This window comes from Camelus ferus, chromosome 19, assembly GCF_009834535.1.
Source record: "Camelus ferus isolate YT-003-E chromosome 19, BCGSAC_Cfer_1.0, whole genome shotgun sequence".
Lineage (NCBI taxonomy): Eukaryota > Metazoa > Chordata > Mammalia > Artiodactyla > Camelidae > Camelus > Camelus ferus.
Window position 1 is genome coordinate 402,918 of NC_045714.1, and position 21,555 is coordinate 424,472.

At 46.0% G+C, this 21,555-nt stretch overlaps 1 long non-coding RNA gene across 1 annotated transcript; it reads left to right on the forward strand.

Moving 5' to 3' along the window:
• The first annotated feature begins 342 nt into the window (after positions 1 to 342).
• Positions 343 to 20,032, forward strand: LOC116657810. The gene is made up of 4 exons (XR_004312928.1): positions 343 to 713; positions 15,277 to 15,286; positions 19,439 to 19,440; positions 19,995 to 20,032. It is a non-coding gene; the product is annotated as an uncharacterized LOC116657810 (long non-coding RNA).
• The last annotated feature ends 1,523 nt before the right edge of the window (positions 20,033 to 21,555 follow it).

A 21,555-nucleotide genomic window follows, 5' to 3' on the forward strand; every position in this document is an offset into this window, starting at 1 on the left:
AAGCTGGAAAAAGGCAAGGAAACAGATTCTCCCCTAGAACCACCCTATGGAATGTATCCCTGCAGGCAACTCAATTTTAGGCCAGTGGATACATTTCAACCTTCTGACCTCCAGAAGTGCAAGCTAATAAATCTGTGTTGTTTAAAGCCACTAAGTGTTTGCGGTAACTCGGTACAGCAAGGATAGAAAACTAATAGCAAAAACCTTTGTAAATGAAGCTATTTGCATACTTCAGATTTCTGCTAGGATAGATTTCTAAAGTGGAATTTCTGGGTCAAAGGATGTGACTGTTTTGAGAGCTCCTGACTGATGTTGCCAAACTGCCTTCTTAGAGGGCTACAGGGCATCTCTGGAAGATGCTCCAGAAAGAGCCCTGGGAAGGTCGCCCACTTCCTTCCATCTCAGCTGCCAACACCCTGGTCCAGGCCACCCTCCCTCCCTTCCCTCTCCCCATAAGAATGCCCTCTGCTCCCTTCACCTCTGCTTTGGCCTCTTCCCTGAGTCTTAGGGAGAGTGTGGCTCTCCTTTTATGGTTTACAAGACCAGCGTAATCAATATACTACAAAGACTCTTCATTTTAGGATACGGTTTTCAATGATTCCTGCCACAGGCATGAGAATCAGGATTAGGGAGAAGTACAGGATAGATGCTGCTTGGCCGATTACGATGAACGGAGGTTCTACTGGCTGCCCTCCGATTCATGTTAGGGTAGTGTCCCTGCTTCCCCTCCTGGCCACAGCCTGTCCTCCATACAGGAGCCAGAATGATCTCATCGGAACAGGAGTGACAGCTGGCTTCCTTCAGTGACTTCCCATTGTCCCCAGGCCCTGCCTCTTCTGCTGCCCTCTGGCCTCACCTCCCACAGGCACCCTTCCCCTCTTGCTTTCTCTGCCTAGGCTGCAGGGTCTTCCCCCAGGTTCTATTGACAGGCCATCCTGAGGTTCTGTCCTGCCTACCTCAGGGCTTTTGCACATGCTGACTCCTCCACCAGCATGTTCTCTCCACTTTTCCCTTTGATCCTAGGTAACTCCACCTTGTCCTTCAGAGCTCATGCAAAATGCCACCTTCTCAGGAAAGCCCCATTTCATGCAAGCCAGGTCCTCTCCTGCTTCATAGCGCTTGCCATGATTATACGTAATTAACTTTTTAATTCATTATTTACCTTTTCATCAAATTTTAATGTCCATACAGAAATGTGCCATAACCTAATCTCTGAATTTTTTCAAAGTAAGCACACCTGTATACATGACATCTAGGTCAAGAAACAGAACATTCTCTGCATTCTAAGGCATCCCAGAAGAGCACCCCTCCCCATTGCCCCTTCCAGTCACTAACTTCCTCCCAGGTAATAGACTGTCTACCTGGACCTCTAAGAGCAGAAAGTCATCTTTCACATAAACAATAGCTGTAATTCATCCTCTTTTTGGTCTGTCTCCCCCATTAGAATATACACTCATTGAGGGCAGGGCTCACACCTGTCTTGTTTGCCAGTACATCTCCAGTGCCCAGCATCTTTGTCAAAGATGTTTGTCAAATTAAAGAATGCACGATTTAAGGGACAATTAATTAATGTTGTGGGATTTGGGCAACAAGGTGTTGAAGGTTCCCTGAGCCCACAAGGTGCCCACAAGAAACAGACAAGGGAAACAAGATGTAACTTAAATGTCAATCTACAGATGACTGGATAAAGAAGGGGTGTTAGATATACACAATGGAATATTACTCAGCCATAAAAAAGAATGAAATAATGCCATTTGCAGCAACATGGATGGACCTAGAGATGATCATATTGAGTGAAATAAGTCAGACAGAGAAAGAAAAATATCATATGATGTCACTTATATGTGGAATCTAATAAGAAAAAAAGATACAAGTTCTATTTGCAAACCAAAAAACAGACTCACAGGCATAGAAATCAATCTATGGTACCAAAGGGTAAAGGGTGGGAGGGATAAATTAGGGGTTGGGGATTAACAGACACACATTATTAAATATGAAATAGATAAACAACAAGGACCTACTGTACAGCACAGGGAACTATATTCAATTTCCTGTAATAACATATACTGGAAAAGAATCTGAAAAGAATATGTATATATACATATAACTGAGTCACTTTGCTCTACACCTGAAACTAACATTGTAAATCAACTACATGTCAATAAAAAAATTAAAAAACAAAAAAACAACAGGTGTGATTTGAAGGATGAAAACCACCCAGAAGAGGAGACAGAAGGCAGCACTGAAGCTGAATGCAGGCTGTTTGCACTGGGAACGAGAGGAAGCCTCTAGCTAAGGAGTGGCTGCAGGGATGTACGTGGGAAGATGAGCGACGTGACCCCGGCAGCACAGCCCAGCCTGCCCTGGACCAGGCAAGCACCCTGGACGCTAGTCGGGGAGGTGTCTCCACTGGTGAGCAAGTGCCCCCACCTGCTCAACCCATGAAGGTCTGGATGAAATACCCTTCCCTAGCAGGAAGGGGCTTTTCTGGAAGAAGGACACAAGCTGTCAGACCTCAGAGAGGGTCTCAATAAGAGGTAGCAACTGACAGTCTTGTGGTGGGAATTAAGCCGCACCTGTCAGTCTCAGGCTTTGGAAAACATTCTAGTCTACAGCCCAGATGTGAAGTTGGGCGCATTCACCCGGTGACTATGCTACGATCCAATGACTTCACCAGATCTTGCTTCCTCCTTCACTTCCATTCAAACCTCTGTCTATACAGGTATCAGGGCAGGGTCTCCTGCTTGGGGTGAGGGGGTGGGAAACTATCAGCAAAGTGGCCTCACAGCAGAGCAGCACACACTCCTCCCATCCCCCTGACGGAGGGCGGTTTGGCTCCAAAGCTAGGGAAGCCCTGAGCCTGCACCGGGGGCCTGGGGCTGTGGAACCAGCCAGAGCAGTGCAGGCTGACACTCTGCAGTCAGTCAGAGGGCTGTGGCAGCTGGTATTTTATTTAAGACACTCTGGGTTTACAGTTAAGAAACCCGTGAGTCTGAACAAATTCTTTAACTGGCAATTCCCTGCAAAGGGCTCTCTGGTTTGTACCGTTTCCACCTTGCGTTCAATCAAAAGGGTGTTGGGGACATAACTGTACATTATCACTATTGACATTTTCCAGCCTACTCCACTTTGGTTAAAAAGTGGGTGCCCAAAGATGCCACTTAATAACTTTGGGCATCGTGAAAATGTCACTCTGACAAGCAGAAAAGTGGATTCGCACACCCACCAATGGTGACCTGCTTAGAAAGACACAGCAGGGACTGTTCCCTGGCCTCAGAGAAAGACCATCACAGCCCATGTCCCTGCAGGCTGCCACTGCTGGAGAGGAGGGAGGGAGGGGGAGAGGACAAAGCTGCATCAGCCCAGGTTTTCTGGTCCCCCGGCGCAGGTGCAGGTGGAGGTGGAGGCACAGGCTGCTGGGACTTCAGCAACACAATAGCGGGTGGGCTGGTGGAGAGGGAAGGGGAGAGAAACTGCCTGGCCCAGAGCTGGGAAAACGACTGAATCCAGTTCTGGCCCCAGATAGGGTGACTTGTGCCTGGAAAGACCAGGAAGGTGGGCACTGGCCTAGCCCTTTGGTCAAGGTGGATGGGGACAGCAAGTAATCCTACGGTCAGGTGAAACCAAGGTCATAGTTTTAGAAGAATGATAAATCCCAGCAGAGTTCCAGCTAAACAGAGAAGAACAGGGCTCAGTTTTCCTGGGGAGGAAGCTGGAAAGAGCTGGGTGAAGTACCCATTAAGAAGCAAGGCTAGCACAGCCGTAAGGACTCAGACCACCCCCTTTCCACTCCCTGAGTTTCCATCTCAACCACAGGCACGGACATTAAAAATCCAAATGTCAAACCCTCAAATCCTTCCTCTCCCTCGCTTCCCCCAGTGCCTTGCATCTAACCCAGGAGTTAGTTCTCTGTAAAAAAAACAGAGTAAACGTTTTAAGTTTTGCAACTCACAAGATCTCACAGCAACTCCTCCACTCTGCCACTGCAGTGTGAATGGGTTTCATAAAACTTTACAAAGTCAGGCACTCTGCCAGATTTGGTCCACAGATTTGTTTTCTAAACCCTGATTTAACAGACTGCTGAGGCCTGTCAGTTTTACCTTCTGAAAATCTGTGGAATCCTCCCACTTTTCTCCAGCCCCCTCGCCTGCCCTGCTAGCCACAATCCTCGGGATGACCACAACGGCCACCAACCTTGGACGCTCTGATTTCACTCTGTCCCCTACAACTCTCCACACAGAAGCCAGAGTGAGTGTCCGAAGATGCAGTTCTGATCACCACACCTCTCTGCTTAAAATTGCTTTCACAATGAGAACTACGTTCCTGAGGTGCCAACCAGTCCCTGGAGTAATTAATGCCTGCTCATCCCTCCACCCTTCATGCCCTATAATCCAGCCTGTGTAAGTGCTTTTGGGGTCATTAGGCGATCTCTCCCTCCTCAGCCTTTTGTCCTTAGATCACCGGGTGGGAACCCACAGGTCTCTCCATCACCTTGTGTTCATCCCACTTCACACATCACTTCCTCCAGGCAGCCTTCCCTACATCCTGAGTGGGCGTCGAGTGCCTCCTCTGGACCCTCTTTTACTTGTCTGCTATTGTGAGCATCTGGAAGGGAGTTTTGTGTAAGCTCACCAGTGCAGCTCTGCCTCATAGCACAGCGCCTGACCAGAAGTCAGTGCTCAGAAGGTATCTGCTGACTGACTGGGTGTGTCAGTGAGTCAATCAGTTGACTCTCTCAGGATAGGAGGAAGGCAGAGAATATCCATGGGCATCCTTCCCCAGGGACCTGAAGATGCTACGGCCAGGTTCCCTGGCTCTGCATGCCCTAGTCAGTGTGGCTTTATGACCTCCTGGTGTGCTCCGGAGCTTGCTTTCTGACCCAAGAGGGATCCCAGTCAGGAAAATAGCCTGGCTTCCAAAACTCCCTGTGCTTCACTAGATGGACTAAGGTTTGGAGAGACACAAAGGCATTAATATGTTTATATATGTTCCTGGGTAGGAGCACAAGTGAATTCACCATCTTTTTCTCTGTACGATTAGTAACTTATTAGTTCCTTCATCCATTCATTCACTCTACGAATGGTTCCTGAGCTCCCATGGGTTTCTGCCCCTGAACTGGCTGCTGCACCCACAGAGATGGCCGATACCCGATTCTTGCCTTACTGTCTGTCGGGTAGGACAGGTCACTTGGATAGAGAGCGGTAAGTGCTGTGATAAATGGGTGCTCAGGGACTACACTAGGGAGTAAAATGAGGAAGAATAAAACTGACAATAAAGTATACTAGAATGTTCGGGTCAAGTAGTATTCTAGAAACGAGGAGACTAACTAGTCTGAAGAAAAACAGGCTAGCACCAAGAAAGAGGACCAATAGAGAGACAGTTAAAAATAAAGCCAGACAGGTCAGCTTAATGCCAATGGATGTTGTAACAGGAAGAGCATAAAGGCAACATCAAGCTCCTTGCGAAACTGAATCACAGAAGCATAATGCAGTCTGCAGGCACATCAACCAGCTCTAAAGTGATTCACTCCCCAAAAAAGAGCCATGCAGGTGACCATCAAGGCCACCTCCCAAGAGGAAGTGAATGAACAAGCCTAATGGGATGCCTGGAAGGAGGCAGCTTAGAGGGGTCACCCAGGTGGTGGTGCCGGTGCCCCAAGGGAGGGGCATGGAGGGAAAGCCAAGCACGCAGTTCTGAGGACACCGGGGGCGGGGGGCAGGCTGATTGGGGCACTTCCGTAAGATGGTGTTCCAGATTTCTGGTGTTTACCTCTGCTCTTGTTGGAACTGCTGCAGAGAGATGGGGAGTTCATTCCCTCGGCAGATGGTGGTTGCACCAGGCTAACAGCAACTGCCTGGACTGCTCTCTCTGTCTGGTGAGGCCAGACTGCGAGCCAGAGAGGAAGGAGAGCAACAGCATGGGGCTCTAGGAGCCTCAAATTAAAAAGGATTTGGCCAGATGCAGTCACTGGCAGGCCCAGGGAGATGCACTCTGTCCAAACACGAGAAAACCTGCAGAACTTGGCTGTGCTCTCTGTGTGTGTGTGTGTGTGTGTACACATGTGTGGATTCCCAGCATGAGGCAGGACACTAGCGTGTGTGTGTGTGTGTGTGTGTGCACACGTGTGGATTCCCAGCATGAGGCAGGACACTAGCGAGCTGGAAGGCAGAGTCCCTTCAACAACCCCAAGGGCCCCACACTCATGCAATCTTAATGTTAAAACAGACCTGAAAGGTTATTCATGCCATTTCTCACTTTAGAGGTAAGGAAATTGAGCCCCAGAGCGGAGGAAGTAAGTTACCGGAGAGTCTCTGAGTTGAGACTGGCCTTCCTGGAAATCTAATGAGCAGGGACTCACCTCTCTAGCTGACTTTGCTTCCACGACACACACACTTTAATACTTCATCCTCATCTCCATGACCAGCGCAGCGTGTGTGCAGAGAATTGTCTATGTTTCAGGATCGTGCAATCAGACACGCAGAGATGTCATTCAGTACTTTTCTGAAGGTCTCAGAGCTACCAGTGGTGGAGATGAGATTTCAGTTAAGGTCTGCTCAACTCAAAAGCCATCTTTTCCATTTTCTCATGTTGCCTGACAGATATTCAGGGGATATTTCACACTTAACGTGTCCAAAACTGAACCGTTGGCCTCCCCCAATGAACCTGTCCCTGTTCTTCCCCACCTCAGTCGGCAGAAATTCCATCCTCCCAGGAGCCCAGGCATAAACCTCTCCCTCTCTCATGGGTCTCTTCCCTCCTTCCTACCACTTCCACCTCCAATTCACCGGCTAACCTGCTGGCTGGCCTTCATACTAGGTCTGAGATCCAACCGTTTCCACCAGCTCTCCTCCTGCAGATGTCAGCGTCGTCTCTCTCCCGGATTTGCAATGGACTTCTCCTGTCTATTCTCAGCTCTGCAGCCAGACTGATGCTGTCTACCTGTGAGCAAACCACCTTACTCTTCTGTTCAAAACTCTTCAACATCTCCCCATTTTACGCAGAGCAAAAGCCTAAATCCTCACAGTAGTCTTTGAGGCCTTGTGAGCTCTAGTTTCCAGTTCCCTCCCTGACTCCGTCTCCTACCACCCTCCTCTTCACACACTCAGCTCCTGGCCCCCTGGTCTCCTTGCTGTTCTTTGAACACAATAAGCACATTCCAGCCTCGGGGCCTTTGCACTGGCTGTCCTGATGCAGAAAAGTCTTCCCTCCTCCCTTCTCCCCTACCCTTCAAGATCCATTTGGTTAAATCTTTCTCATCTCCTTCAAATCCATTAATATATCACCTCTTCAATGAGGCCGAGATTAGCCACTCTCTTTAGATTTATAAATCACCTCTACCACAAGCATCCTCTGTCTCCCTTGCTCTGCAGCCTTTTTCTTCAGAGTACCTACTAGCTTCTAATCGAGCATGAAATTTACTCATTTACTTATGCTCCCTCATATTTCTGTCTCCCTCATAAAATATAAGCACCATGAAGGCAGGGGTTTGTCTGTTTTGTTTACAGATGTGCCCCAACCACCGAGAACCGTAGCTGATACCTACTAGGTGAGAAGTAATTATTTATTGAATAGGATGGTCCCTCTAATTGGTGTCTGCTGAAGAAAATGGCCTGAAGTTGCAGGAGAGGATATGTTTCTAAATCACAAAGTCATATTTTATCACTACCTTATCCCCAATTCTTCAACAGGAGGGGAAGAGCATGTAACCTTAGCAAAGGAATTTGCATAGAGGAGGAATTCAAACTTGAAATGAGAATATGAAAGGAGCTCTTGGGAAGGGTAAATTGCATTGCCTTTAGATGGAAAAAGAAGTGTTATCTAAGAGTAATGTGCTTAAGACTTTGCCACTGGAGCTGGAAACAACAGAGGCTGGGGTGGGGGATGGGTGCTGCTAGGTGTAGTGGAATTCTTACTGCCATCTGGGCTCCTGCCTGGAGCATTACCCGAGAACTGACAGCCCAAATCAATAAACAACTTAAATTCTGCTCTAAAGGAATAACTGAAATGAACACACAAGAGCGCAGGGAAAGAACAAAGCAGCTGGGATCCTGGCTTTGATTCTCCCAAGTGAACCCAGCACTCCAGTTACTTGCAAAGCACGAAGTGATGATCATAACAGTGGTGGCTTTGCTGGGAGAGAGTCAGCTGCATCCTCTCCCTCCAATCCCCATAGGTGCCTCTGAACCTGGTCTGTTCTGCTGAGAAGAGGACAGGGCCTGTCTCTCTAGATCCTGTTTTGAAGGCCCCTTCACTAGGGTGTAGAGAGATTCCTGCAGGCTTAGTGTGGAGGCTGGACCCAAAGGCAGAGCCTGAGGTGAAGACTGAAAAAGTCAGGGTGGAAAACAGAAAAAGCCTCAAACTCAGTGCCAGTCAGTTGGAGCCCTGAGGCTAGAGACAGAATCACGGCCTGGGCCACGCTGTCCAAAGCTCACGAGAGCAGAATGAAAAACAGAGCAGGTCACACGAATGACCCAGAAGGATCCCAGACACCTGAGCTGCTCCCTTCAGTTGTGCAATGCACAAAGCCACAGCTCAAGAGGGTGATTGGGGCCGGAACTAAGTGAGCCTGGGAGCCCTATCCCCCACAGATCGGGTTAGTCCAGAGGGAAGGACAACATTTTGCAATCTGTTCACCAAGAGGGGTTGTCTTTTAAAATTCTGCATAGAAATCTCCAAAATGCTGGCAACTGTGGCTGACTGTGATTGCCGGTAGTGGTTTGACAGCTGAGTTAGGAATGCTAGCTTGCTCAAAGACCCAGACATACAGACAGATGAGAATTCCGTGGAACACTCCAGACACCACTGACAGGATCCTGATTTGAGCTACACATTTGACTCTCTACCCTCCCAAATTCATTCCAAAATGGTTCCCCCCATTCATTCATTCATTCATTTCATTCATCCAAGTATTCACAGGGTTACTATGAAGCGCTGGTCCTTGGCCAGGCCAAGAAACAGAGATGCCAGATGTGGTCCTGCAGCCAGCTCTTCGTGGACAAAGAACCAATCTCACTCATCTCCACAGCCCCAGGACTTAGGACGGTGCTGGGCACGGACAGCTGCCCTGTCCTCACCTTGCCCCAGCACCTCTGATGACCAAATGGATGAATGAATGAGGAGGCTCTTTGCAACTTCCCCCAACCAACAGGTCCACACAGATGACCTTGACCCTGACCTTGATGATGGAAACACTTTCTTAGAGACTTGGTGGTCTCTGCAGATCCAGGAAAAGTGTTTTAAAAATCAAATACACACTTGGATTAGGATCATGACCGTGGCATCCGGTCTACTCAGTGTCATTTGAGCAATGGCCTGCTTACCTCCTAATCTCCAAGTCCCTGATGAACTGTCAGCAGGCAGACTTTAAAGGTGCCCACATTAAGGAGAATTCGGTCTAAATAGCCATGCAAGGAGGCCTGGAGACCCCCGATCACTAGTGAAAGAGGCTGGTGACACAAGAAGCTGAAGGTCAATCCTCCTCCGCCTGAGAACTTTTCAACAAGTGTGTACCTGGGCACACAAACATACACACGCACCCTCATACACACACTGGCATACCCTGCATCATCTCCCTCATCTGTCGATTTTCTCTGAAAATATCATTTTATCAGTTGACAAACATTCCATTCTGTGAATGTAAATATATATAAGACATATTTGGCTATTTTTCTCAGTTGGATATTTTGGTTATTTCCATACTGTCACAATTTTAAATAACACAAAATAAACCTGGCCCCTTGATTCCTTTCTCTCTTACTCTATATGGTAAATTAAATGTGGAGGCTAATTCTATTCCTCTCATTGACAGTGAGGTCTGTTCCTCTTCTGCTGAATCCAGACTGGCTCTATGACTGCTCAATCATTAGAATGCACTGGAAGGGACCCTGCACTGATTTCTAGAAGAGACTGACAGCTTCCATACCCTGCCTTTGGGAATGCTCTCTGGGAGCCCTAAGCTGTCATCCAAGAAGGCTGACTATCCAGAGCCCACCATGCTGGACAGTTCATATGCAGGTGCTTTAGCTGACCAGTCCAGCAGAGCCCCCCAGTCGTCCCTGCCAAGGTGTCAATGCAAGTGAAGCCTTCTTGAGTCCTGTGCACCAGCTCATCCCCCAGCTGCATACCTGAGTGACTTGTATCTGTCACTGCTATGTGGAGCAGAAGAAGCTCCCAGCTGAGCCCTACCCACACTCCTAACCTACAAAATCATGAGATATTTAAAAAATAGCCATTGTTTTAAGCATCAGTTGGTCTTTGAGATGCCCTTACAATGGCCCACAAACCTCTATGTGATCTTGCCCTCTGCTGCCATCAGGTCTAATCTTTGATGTTCCTCTAGCCCACCTGCTCCCGCTACACCGCCCTCCCTGTTCCTCCTTGAACACATGCAACATGCCCCTCTACCCCAAGACTTTTTCACTCACTGTCCTGTCTGTGAGAAACCCCATCACAGGCCCCACACCCCCGCCCGAGGTGAGAATGGCATGGTCCCAGGCTTCATATGGGTCTTTGCACAAAGATCAGTTAATCAGAGAGGTCTGCTCCAATACCCTATCTAAAATAGGGACTTCTCCCCCTCCACCCCAGCACCCTTGGGGAACTGGGAGACGTCCCTCCCCTCCTCATCCTGCTTTAATTTTCTTCATAGGACTTTCACAGTCTGACCCACAGACATAGACACACCTACAGCTGGAGTCAAACTGACTCTCTACATGTGTGTGTATGTTCACTGTCTGCCTGCAACACATCTCCTCCTCTCAAAAATGTACATCCTACACAACAAACTCCCTGAGAACAAGAACCTCCTCTGCTTTTATCATCGTTGTATCCCCAAGACCCTAGAGCAATGCTGTGCATGTAGTAGCGATTAAAAAATATTTGTAAATGAATCAATTAATGAAACCTATTCTTGTATAGAACTTTTTCTCTGCATTTCTGATTATCCCTCAAAATAACTCCCTATAAGTTAATTGTTGAGTTGCAGGAATCACACATTTAAAAATCTTTCAGCACTTAGTGACAAAACTCCCCCCAAAGACTGAACTGAACTGGCTTTTGCTCCCACTTGAAAGGTGTGAAGGGTGCTAATTTCTCTGCATCACTACTGATATATGATAAAGTCACTCAAAAATATTTCCTGTCTGGGTACATAAAAAGGAAACAATGAACTCTTTACTCAACTGTGCATTTCTTTGATTCTTTGTGGGTTGAGGTCCTTGTTCATATGTTTATTGGCCACTGGAATTTGAGTTCCCTGAGGGCAGGGGGATTGCTTCTGCTCACTGCTGTACCTCAGCGTCCTCAAGTATCCAGTGTGTAATAGGAACATGGTAAATACCTGCTGAAAGAATGAATTAAGACAAATGTCTTCTTTTATGTCTGGCCTATTGAATCCCTGGTTCATGTTTCCTTTGAGAAGCCTGTCTCTTTTCTCTTACTGACTTGAAGTAACTGCACATACAGAATATTTACACTTTTTCTATTACCTAGGTTGAATTTCAAGCTGTCATTTGCGTTCTATTTTGTGTATGTTATTTTCTTGGCATTCAGGAACTGTAAAATTTTGTGTAGTCACATCTATTGTTTTATTTTCGTTCCTCTATCTGATATCATGCTTAGAAACAGTCATAACAGTTACCTCTCACTTGATACATATCATATGCCAGGTGCTTTTCTAACAACTTTATATATATTGCTCATTTAATCTCCACACCAATCCTATGAGTCAGACACTGTTATTATTTCATCATATAGAGGAAGAACCCCTGGGGAAGGTAACAACAGCTCAGTGGTAGAGCACATGCTTAGCATGCACGAGGTCCTGGGTTCAATCCCTAGTACTTCTATTAAAAAAGTAAAAATAAAAAAAGAGTAAATAAATAAACCTAATTACCCCTCCCTTCCAAAAAAAGCTTGGATGAAGGACCCCAAGCAGAGAGCTCTGAAATAATTCCCTAGATAAGATTTTATTTATATTTACCTACACATGGTAAAAACTGCTTTCTGATTTCAGTTTTAATATTTATGATTACTATTCAATAATGGTAATCCATGGAGTTTTTTTCTTTTTTGAGTTTGGTGTGAGGTGAGAATATAATTAACTTCCCCCAAATAGTTGTCAAGTGCTCCAACACAGTTTCTTGAATAATGTATCCCTCCTCCACTAAATTAAAATTATACTTTCAACCTATCTGTAACATGTTATAATACACACATAATACACAGGTGCACACGCACATACAGTGTTTGCTGATATTCAGTCCAATTGCAGTGTCAATCTGTTAAGTTGTTGATAAACTTTGTGTTACGTGTAGTGAAGCAAACGTATAATAGAGAAACATAAAGACCCATAAAACGGTTACCAGTGACTTCTCACAAATCTCCATTAAATACACATTCAATGTTATTCTCGTGAAATACATATCTGTCAAATAAAAACATAAGTGCTCCTAAACTGAATTATGCATGCACAATAATTTTTGGTAACAGTCTGCTTCAGACCTTTGGCAGCCACAACAACACGCAGGGGTCTCTTCTGCCCCAGAGGAAATATCTACAGTGTATGGATGTGAAGCTTTATCACTCTTTACTGCTTTGGGTTTCCTGCAAAATCACTTTGATTTCAGTTCAAGCTCATAAGCAAGTGGTTCACGGTCAGGTTCACAGAGCATGTTTCTACCCTGCTGCAGGGAAGAGACCGCGAGAAAATGGCTTCAAGCAGGTCAGGACTCACCTGACTCCAACGGTGGGGCTCCTCCCTCGACTGTCCCTCCCCTAGTCCCCGCCACATTCAGATGAGGATGTGGACCTCAAGGATGTGGGTGGCAGGAGGAAGAGCCACTGCCCCCAGTCTTGGGGGAAGAACGAGTTCTCAGAGTGGCTAGAAGCTCCCCACGACCCCACAGCTTGGTCCCTGGCCTGAGCTCTGCTCCTTGCTGAGACAACCCTCCTTGACAAACTCTAGGTAATGACCACTCCTTCTACTAGTACTTCCTACGTCCTTGACGTTCATATTTATATTTTCATTTCCACGTTTTCTTACATAGACAAAGAGCATACTATACGTCCTGCCCCCAGCTTGTTTTTCTCCTGATGATTTATTTGAAAATTGTTCTTCATTCATTCCTGCAGCTGGATACTATTTCACTGGATGGCTATACATCATTTATTTAACCTGTGCCGGAGGGGACCCCTTGTGGCCCTCTGCCTGGCACTTGACTTGTTTTGACAAACGGAACTGTCCAGGCCCCTGCTGGTGGTGCCCCCACTGGGCTCAGTCCTCAGGAGCGAGTGGCATGCAGAGTCCCGGGCTCCCCGATTGCCCTGACACATCCCACGGTCCAGCCACACTGGCTGAATGCCTGTAAGCTCTCTCTCCCTTCCTGTCCTCTACCACACCATGACTGCTCCATGCCGCACAGCGGCTAGCATCAATTTTATAGATCCTAGACCCATCTAGCCACCTAGGGTGGGTGGGGTGGATACCTCTCACTGCTGTGTGCTCCTGACATCCCCCAGGGAAGTGACCACAGGGCAGAAGCTCGCAGTGGGCAGTTAAATGCTGTTATTGAAACACAAGCAGCAGCGACACCCGCTCCCCACACCAGGCATCTCATGGGCCATCAGACTGTGACGACCCAGCAGGGTCCTCACTGGGGGAGGGGCACTCTCTTATTTAATCACCTGCATTTCTCATGCATTGCCCAGATCATCTTTACCCGGCAAAATCAAAGGGGACAGTTCCTCAAACCCATTCAGCTTCCTCCATGAGTGAGAGGCACCTCTGAGAGCAAAGGTGATAAACTCGATTGTCGAAAAAGCGAGCTCAGTTCTTCAATTTGTGTGCCAGTCATAAACACGGCGCCTTCCATTTGAGCAGAAACCCTACAGTTCAGCAGAAATACTTAATGTGTCACTTCTCCCACATCCATCTTCTTCAAAGCACTTACTTGGGAAGGTAGAGAAGGAAAAACAAACTCTAATAACCCAGTACCTTGAACAAGAGAGAGGAAGTTTACGATCAAGAACTGAGAATGCTTTACCAACATGACTGTACACATCCTGGTGCAGCCCCTGAAACTGCTCCCGAGATGGGAAACCCTTCCCAGGAGCCCAGCAACTTGGCTTCACACCCAGCCTGGGGTGGATGGGCAGGGAACACATTCACCTCTGGCACTGGCTCTTTTGCAGGTCAGTCAGAGTCCTGGTTCGAGCCTGGGCTGGGATGACACCATACCAGAGCTCTTGAGTGATGCATTTAGAAATATCTGCAAGTGTCTACTGAGCACCGTGGGGGATTACATTTTCCAAAGATGGACGTGACCATGCCGCCGACCCCACAGTTTCCACCATGCGCCCTCGCCACTTCCTATCAACAGGTGGGGTTTATGCCCCCTCCTTTTGAAAGTGGGTGGACTTTCAGGCCTGCCTCAATCAATCAAGTGTGGCAGACGTGCTTTGATGTGGCTTCTGAAGCTAAGTCACAAAAGGCGACACAGCTTCCGCTAGGCTCTCTTGCTCCTGGAGCCCAGCCACCACGCTGGGAGAAGTCCAAGCCACGGAAGAGGCTGCAGGTAGGTGTTCTGGCCAACAGCCCCAGCTGAGGCCCCCAGGGTGCAGCCAGTATGAACCACCAGACTTATGTGAGGTTATCTGAGCACTAGCCACTGTCTGGAGCAATCACATGAAGGACACCAAAGCACAGGAACCCCAAATTGAAGCCACCTAGCTGAGCCCAGGCACAGTCCATCCTAACAATGAGAATTGATAAAAAAGAAAAAAAAACAGCATCGTTAAGCTGCAGGTGGCTTACTATGCAGCAATAGATCACTGGAGCAAGTACCTACTATGTGCCAGACACTCTGCTCTCTGCTAAAAAATACAGCTGTGCTGCCCTCGAGAGCACAGCCCAGGGGTGGGGACGGGGAGACAGAAAAGTGACCAGCCACAATCCTGTACCATATAAGAACTCCGGGAACAAACCAGGGTTGAGGAAGCTAACAAAGTCTGAGGACATTAAGGAAGGCTCCCCAGAGGAGAGCACTTTAAAATTGAGCCTTGAGAATGAATCCAGGTCAATTACATGAAGGAGGCAGAGCTTTTAATTCACTCTAAAGCATTTAGGGGAAATAGACTAGTAAGAACAGATAAAGAAAAAAAAACCATGGGAACGCCTTCTCAACTTTTAAAATACATTATAAAATCTCAAAATTAAAACCTTAATAATTAAAACTTCAATAATTGATTTTCATATCAACAGACTATCTGACCAATAAGAGATCGGAAAGTCCAAAAAAAGACCCAAATGCCACTGGGATTTTCTATTTATTAAAAATGGGATTCCAAAGATGGACTTTTCTAGAAATGCATCATATTACACACTATATACTAAGATCAAATCAATCAAAATTTGAATGCAAAAAATTAACTCATTGAAATCCTGGAAGAAAATACATGTGCACTCGTTAAAACTTTGGGGTATTTAAAGCCTTTCTATTTTTTTTTTTTTTACTCAAAATCCAGAAACACTAAGAGAAAGATTGATAAATCCAGCTACATGAGAAAAAAAATTATGCAATGCCAAAAAAGAAAAAGAGAAACAAAGACAGAGACAGTGAGCATATTAAGCTAAGTCTAAAAACTTAAGTCTAAAGACTTCTATCAACGTTGAAGGTGAGTATAAGGTCAGCTTCTCCTTAGCAATCCTAAGGTAGCTTCCTGTACTCATCTCAGGGCCTGGCACAGAGTACATATTTAATAGGATATATTGGATGATGCAGTTTATGGAAGTCTGGATAAAGACTATTCTTTGTTTCCCGCCTTAAGCAGTGTGATCACAGGTAAAGAGAACAAGTCACCAGAGACGCACAGGAACACGGTGCATGTGAGCACTGGGGCGCACTGGGCTGCTCCTCAGGATGCTCAGTCACAGGCCACCCCCCTGTGATTTCAGACTGAGAAACAAGGAGCCAGTAAAGTCTAGGGCTTCCGTGTCTCCCTCCCTCCCTTAATCCAGCAAAGCTGCGGCGGCATTAAGTGGATCAGGCATTTTCAGAACAAGGTGAAGAAAGAACGATGTGGAGGCGAGTCATGCTCAGAAGACGGAATGCTACCCACTCTGAAGGTCCCGTTTGTCCCACTGGAGTTCACCCTTTGCGTAGACCTTACAAAGCTCACGTGGGGGGTGCCTGCCAGTCAACTTTGGCTCCCTGGTTCCAGCAGGTGGCCTCCGAGGACTCCGCCTAATCATGCCTTCAGTCCCTGCCACTTTAAATCAAGCATTTGAACAGCAGCTTCCAGGAGTTCTCTGTATCTTTGGGAATGAAAATGACATTGAGGAAGGCCTCGAATGTTTCCTCCATTTCCATAGTAGTAAAATGGTTGGTGAATTTGCTATGTGTGAAAAATTCAGCCACTGGAAGGATGTGGGGTCCTTGAGGCCTTTGAGGGATCAAACCACAGAGCTGGGTCTTTGGTTAAGTAACAGGGCAGTGAATGCATGGAAAGGTGAAGGCAAAAACGACTTCAGCATTGAGCTGACAGGCCCTTGCAGGACCTGGGTCTTAGCAAAGGCACTGGAGTGATCACAGAATCTCAGAATTGCTGGAGGAGCAAGATTCTAAAATGCTGCCTACTCGGCCACTACCGGAGGCTGAAGCTCCCTGCACACCTTCCTTACCTCCTGGCCACCCAGGCTCTGAAACTCTACTCGAAGTATCAGGAAGGGAGGGTGCGTTAATCATTCAGACACCAACTCCTGTGTCACCTCCCCAGAGAGGCCTGGCCTGTCCACCCTCCCAGTCACTGCCTGCTTCATAGTTATGTCAGGTGCTGTCCCCTACATGGGGCTGGCACAACTGTGGTGTGATGTGTGTGATGTCATGTAGCTTACTCAGTGCCGTTTAGTCAGAGCAGGAGAGCCAGCTGATCTAATCTGTGAAGACTGGATTTGGAGGAAGATGAGAACTTTGTTATTTCCACACTTTCTGACAACAGTACACGCTCATGGAGGCGTGGGAAGCTGCTGCTCAGAATCCTGTTAGGGTAGCAGTGACAACAGAGATACTGACATCAAGAAGACAACTCTACCACTGGTAAGGGTAGCGCTGACTGCATCAGGGATCCAGCAACCTCCTCCTTGGAAGGATAGAGAAGGACACATTTCAAGCTACCCCGAGTTTGCTTCCCAATCTATGGGGGAAACGTCAGTCAGATATCACTTTGAATTTTTCACACTAGATGCATAGGGAATATCCCCTTTGTTAGAAGTAGAAGATATTGAGAGGAGATGAGTTTAGTCTTATAAATGTATTTTCATCTTATTGGCTGGCAGGTCTGTGGCTCAGGGAGAGACTAGGGCTGGAGACGTGGATTTAGGAGTTATCTGTAGAGTCAGCTGGTGGAGGCCTTGGAAGTTAACGAAACTGCCATAACTGAGAGATAGGCATTGAATGGATCAGGGGAGGAGTCCCAGAGAACAGGCCAACATAGAAACAGTCGAAGCAGGAGTGTTGGGAGACCAACATTAAGGGAGGGGAATGAGAGACACTGTGGTAGACAACGCCACGGGGGATTAAGAACCATGAGGGTGAGAACCTCCTGGGGACTGCTGGCTGGAGACACTGCCTCCATGCAAATCCCATTTGCCGCTGTCAATTCAGATTCTGTCCCACTGAGACCACTGCTGAGAAACAGACTCAAGGCACAAAACCATTTCTTTCTGTAAAACTGGTTCATGGAAACAGAACACAGGCACTGGTATCCTTGATGCGTGACAATTTAGGGCGAACATTTACTCTTTGTAATGTTTGTTCTTGCTCTTATTTCTTGGGACAGAAAAACATGCTGCCAACATCAACATTGAAAACAAACAAACAAAAAATACAAGACAAACCTTGTTCTACCTGGAGACAATTTTTAAAAAAATTCTTAACATGTGTATATAGTATACATATGCTTATATGTATCTAGAGAGGAATCAGATTACGCTTGAGAGATGGAGACACCAACTGCTAACTGATTTTGTTTCACCTTTCTCCAGACTGCTTTAGAAGAGCACTGTCCCGGGAGCTGACAATTCAAGTAGTCTCTTCTGACTCTCATGTATAGAACGCCCAGCTCAAGCTAAGACACATCAAATATTTATCCACTCCTAGAATTTCAAAAATGCAGCCCCCCTCTCCTCCTCCTGCTGACCTTGTCCGGTAGACTTCATATGGGCAAAGGGAACGAATCACCAGAATCAAAGCTGATGTCAGTACATCTGTGTGTTGGTACAAGATGAAGAAATCTTGCCAAACAGTAGTGAATGTTTATAAATGTTAGACTTGGGGTTTGAGAGAAAAGATCCTGCTGTACTTCACAAGTGGATTTGCTATTTAATCTTTCCTGTTTAGCTTTGGGATAAACCATGTTGCTTTTGGTCAGTTCTCGGGGTGAGCTCAGAGGGTCGAGTCTTCACTCCCACCCTATCCTCAGCATCAAGAAGGCCATGCAGGACCTGGAAGAGACCCCAGGGAATGAATAAAGGTTTCAGGGAGGTAGGTGATTCACAGAGTCTGGTGCAGTGTTGGGGAGATACTGAACACGTGTCTAACTTGGACAAATCATTAATTCACATCATCTTCCCTGTTCCTACTCGCCCAGGAGTTCTAAGCCTCAGCCCTATGGCATTTGGGGCCAGGTAATTCTTTGCTGTGGGGGACGTCTCTGTGCACTGTTGGAGGATGTTTAGAAGCATCCCTGGCTAGATGTCAGTAGCACCCTCCCAACTGCAACAACCAAAAATGTCTCCACATATTGTCAAATATACCCTGGGTAGGGGGCAAAATGACCCCTGGTTGAGAACCATGGCACCAAATGAACCGAGGAAGCAAGAGAGGTTTTGAATAACTCACACCTGAACCCAGTTGTGCCAGACAGCTTTCAGGATGTTCTTCTGTTCCTCTGGTGTTACTCTACTTCCACCAGTGGGAGACCCCCAGCATATTTCAACTCCCTATCCAACAGATCTTAATTTCTGCCATTACAGACTGTGGGTAGCATGTCCTCATTTCAGAGGGTTTGGTGGATCGCCCAGAGCCCTGGAACAGAACAGGCTACCTTCTCTGCTCTTGCCAACAATTTTCACGTGATGACTAACATCTCACTGGATGGCTGCAAGGCTGAACGCTTTTCTTTCCACCCACTCCCGCCCCTGCCTGGAGACAAGGCTGCCCAGTCTGTTTAAGGGGAAAGATATACTGTGCAAGGCATGTCCAAGGGGAGCCTTGTTTGAGTACATAGCCCTGTCCATCCGCTTAGCTTCAAAGTCAAAGGTCTGCCTGGTAGAGGAATTCAAGGAAAACGAGCCAAGAGTGAAGCCTTCATTTCTGAGTAGGTAGAGAAGAGAAGCCTCCAGGAATGATTTATACATCCACCACTGGAAATAAAGTCAGAGCTGTGATCACAAGAAGTATGTGCTGCCTTGCCTCAGGGGATCTGCAAGGCCCAGAGCCTCTGATGATACAGTCTCAGGAGTGAGAAACTTCCCCAGTGAACTTCGTACCGATAGATACAGGCAGGACTACTCACCACTCACTCCACTTCTAAGTCTATTTCTCACCTAGTAAAAAGTCAGTTCTGAGAACAGCAAACTTTGCCAATTTCACTTATAAAATGTCTCTGGGCTCAGAACTTTCTTTCCCATCCCAACATGCCTAGTGTAGTTCAGGTTTCACCTTCATTAGCTCACCTGGACTAACATGATTGCTCCTTCACTGCTCTCTTAGCATTAATCATCAATCAGTCTTCCATACAGACTACGAGAGGGGCCTTTCCAAAACCCAACAGAATGCAAAAATATCCATATCCTTCCTCACCAAATACCATAAATATTTGAAATCAAAAACAAAGTTGTCAAACTAGGGAAACAGAAAGCATATACTTGCAACATGTGAGACAGATAAAACAGTATCTATATTTCTGCCTCTCTACTGTCCTCCACATATGTAAAGAGCTCTCACAAACCAATAAGCAAACTTCGAAAATAGGCAAAGGATATGATTAGGGAATATACTACAAATGAGTTTTAATAATGGAAAATAAAAATATGGAAAATGTGAAAATTGCAATTGAGGGGCACAAATTAAACAAGTTTTTTTTTAACTTTTTAGATTGGCACAGATTTACAAGTTTTGTAACATCCAGTGTTGGCAAAAACTCATGGAAATGGGAGTTCCTATACTAGCTGGGAGTATAAGTTGGTGTATAATTTATCAGAGGCAGTTTTCCTATATTGCATTAGTTTTCTTTTCCTACATAGTAAGTCATCAAAAATGTAGTGGCTTAAAACAACATACATTTGTTATCTCACAGTTTCAGTGGGTCACGAGTCTAGGCAAGGCTTAGCTGGGTTCTCTGCTCAAGGTCTCACAAGACTGCAGTGAAGGTATTAGCCAGGCCTGGGATCTTATCTGAGGCTCGGGGTCCTTTTCCAAGCTCGTGTGATTACTGGCAGAATGTATTTCCTTCCCAGCTGTAGACTCACTGTGGCTTGCTTCTTCAAGGCCAGCAGGAGAGATTCTCTGACCTCTAGACCCTCTGTTGAAGAGCTCACCTGATTAGGTGAGGCATCCTCAAGGTAATCTCCCTTTGGATTAATTTAAAGTTAACAAATTAGAGATGTTAATTATATCTGCAAACCCTCCTCACTTTTGCCATCTAATGTGACATAATCACAGGAGTGACACCCTATCACCTTTGCCACAATCTGCTGGTTAAAAGCAATCGTAAGTCCTGCCTACACTCAAGGGGAGGTAATTATACAAAGAGAGGTCATCAGAAATCATCTGATAATTCTGCCAGCCACATATATGGACCCACACATATTAAATGGTCACAATTTTTGTCATAGCAATTTCACTTCTAGGACTTTATACCAAGGAAATCAACGGGCTACACATATACTCACGCAAGCCTTTTCATCATTCTGCTGTCTGAAATCATGAAAATACAGAAGCAATCTAAATATCCATAAGTATATTGGTTATGTGATTTATTATCTCTCTGTACAGGATATCATATAGATGTTTTTAAAAAGAATACAAGTGATCAGATACATTTAAATAAAAAAGAGAGCTAAACGTATTAAGTGGAAAAAGCAGACAAAAGATCAAGCAGCATATACCTACATCTATATTTATATCTAACTGTGTTTATGAACCTAAAATTCTGAAAGAACATACACATAAGTCTTGTAGACAGTATCTCCAGGTATGGGAGTAGTAGGTGATCTTTGTTTCACACATGGTTTTCATCTTGTAAAATTGTTTGAAATGGCTATGGATTCCTTGTATAACATGAAAGAATAATGGGTTTTTTTTTTTAATGCTATGGTATCTGTTAGTAAAAAGAGCGGTGTACAAAACAGGACACCCAAGGGCATCTCAAGTTCTGTAAAATATAAATGTGAAGAAGAAAACTTGTTAGGGAAGACACAGCATTTTAATCGTGGCTAGGCAGACACTGAGACGAGGGAAGTCCTCAGCTTCTACTTCAGCTCTGCTTTTCTGCATT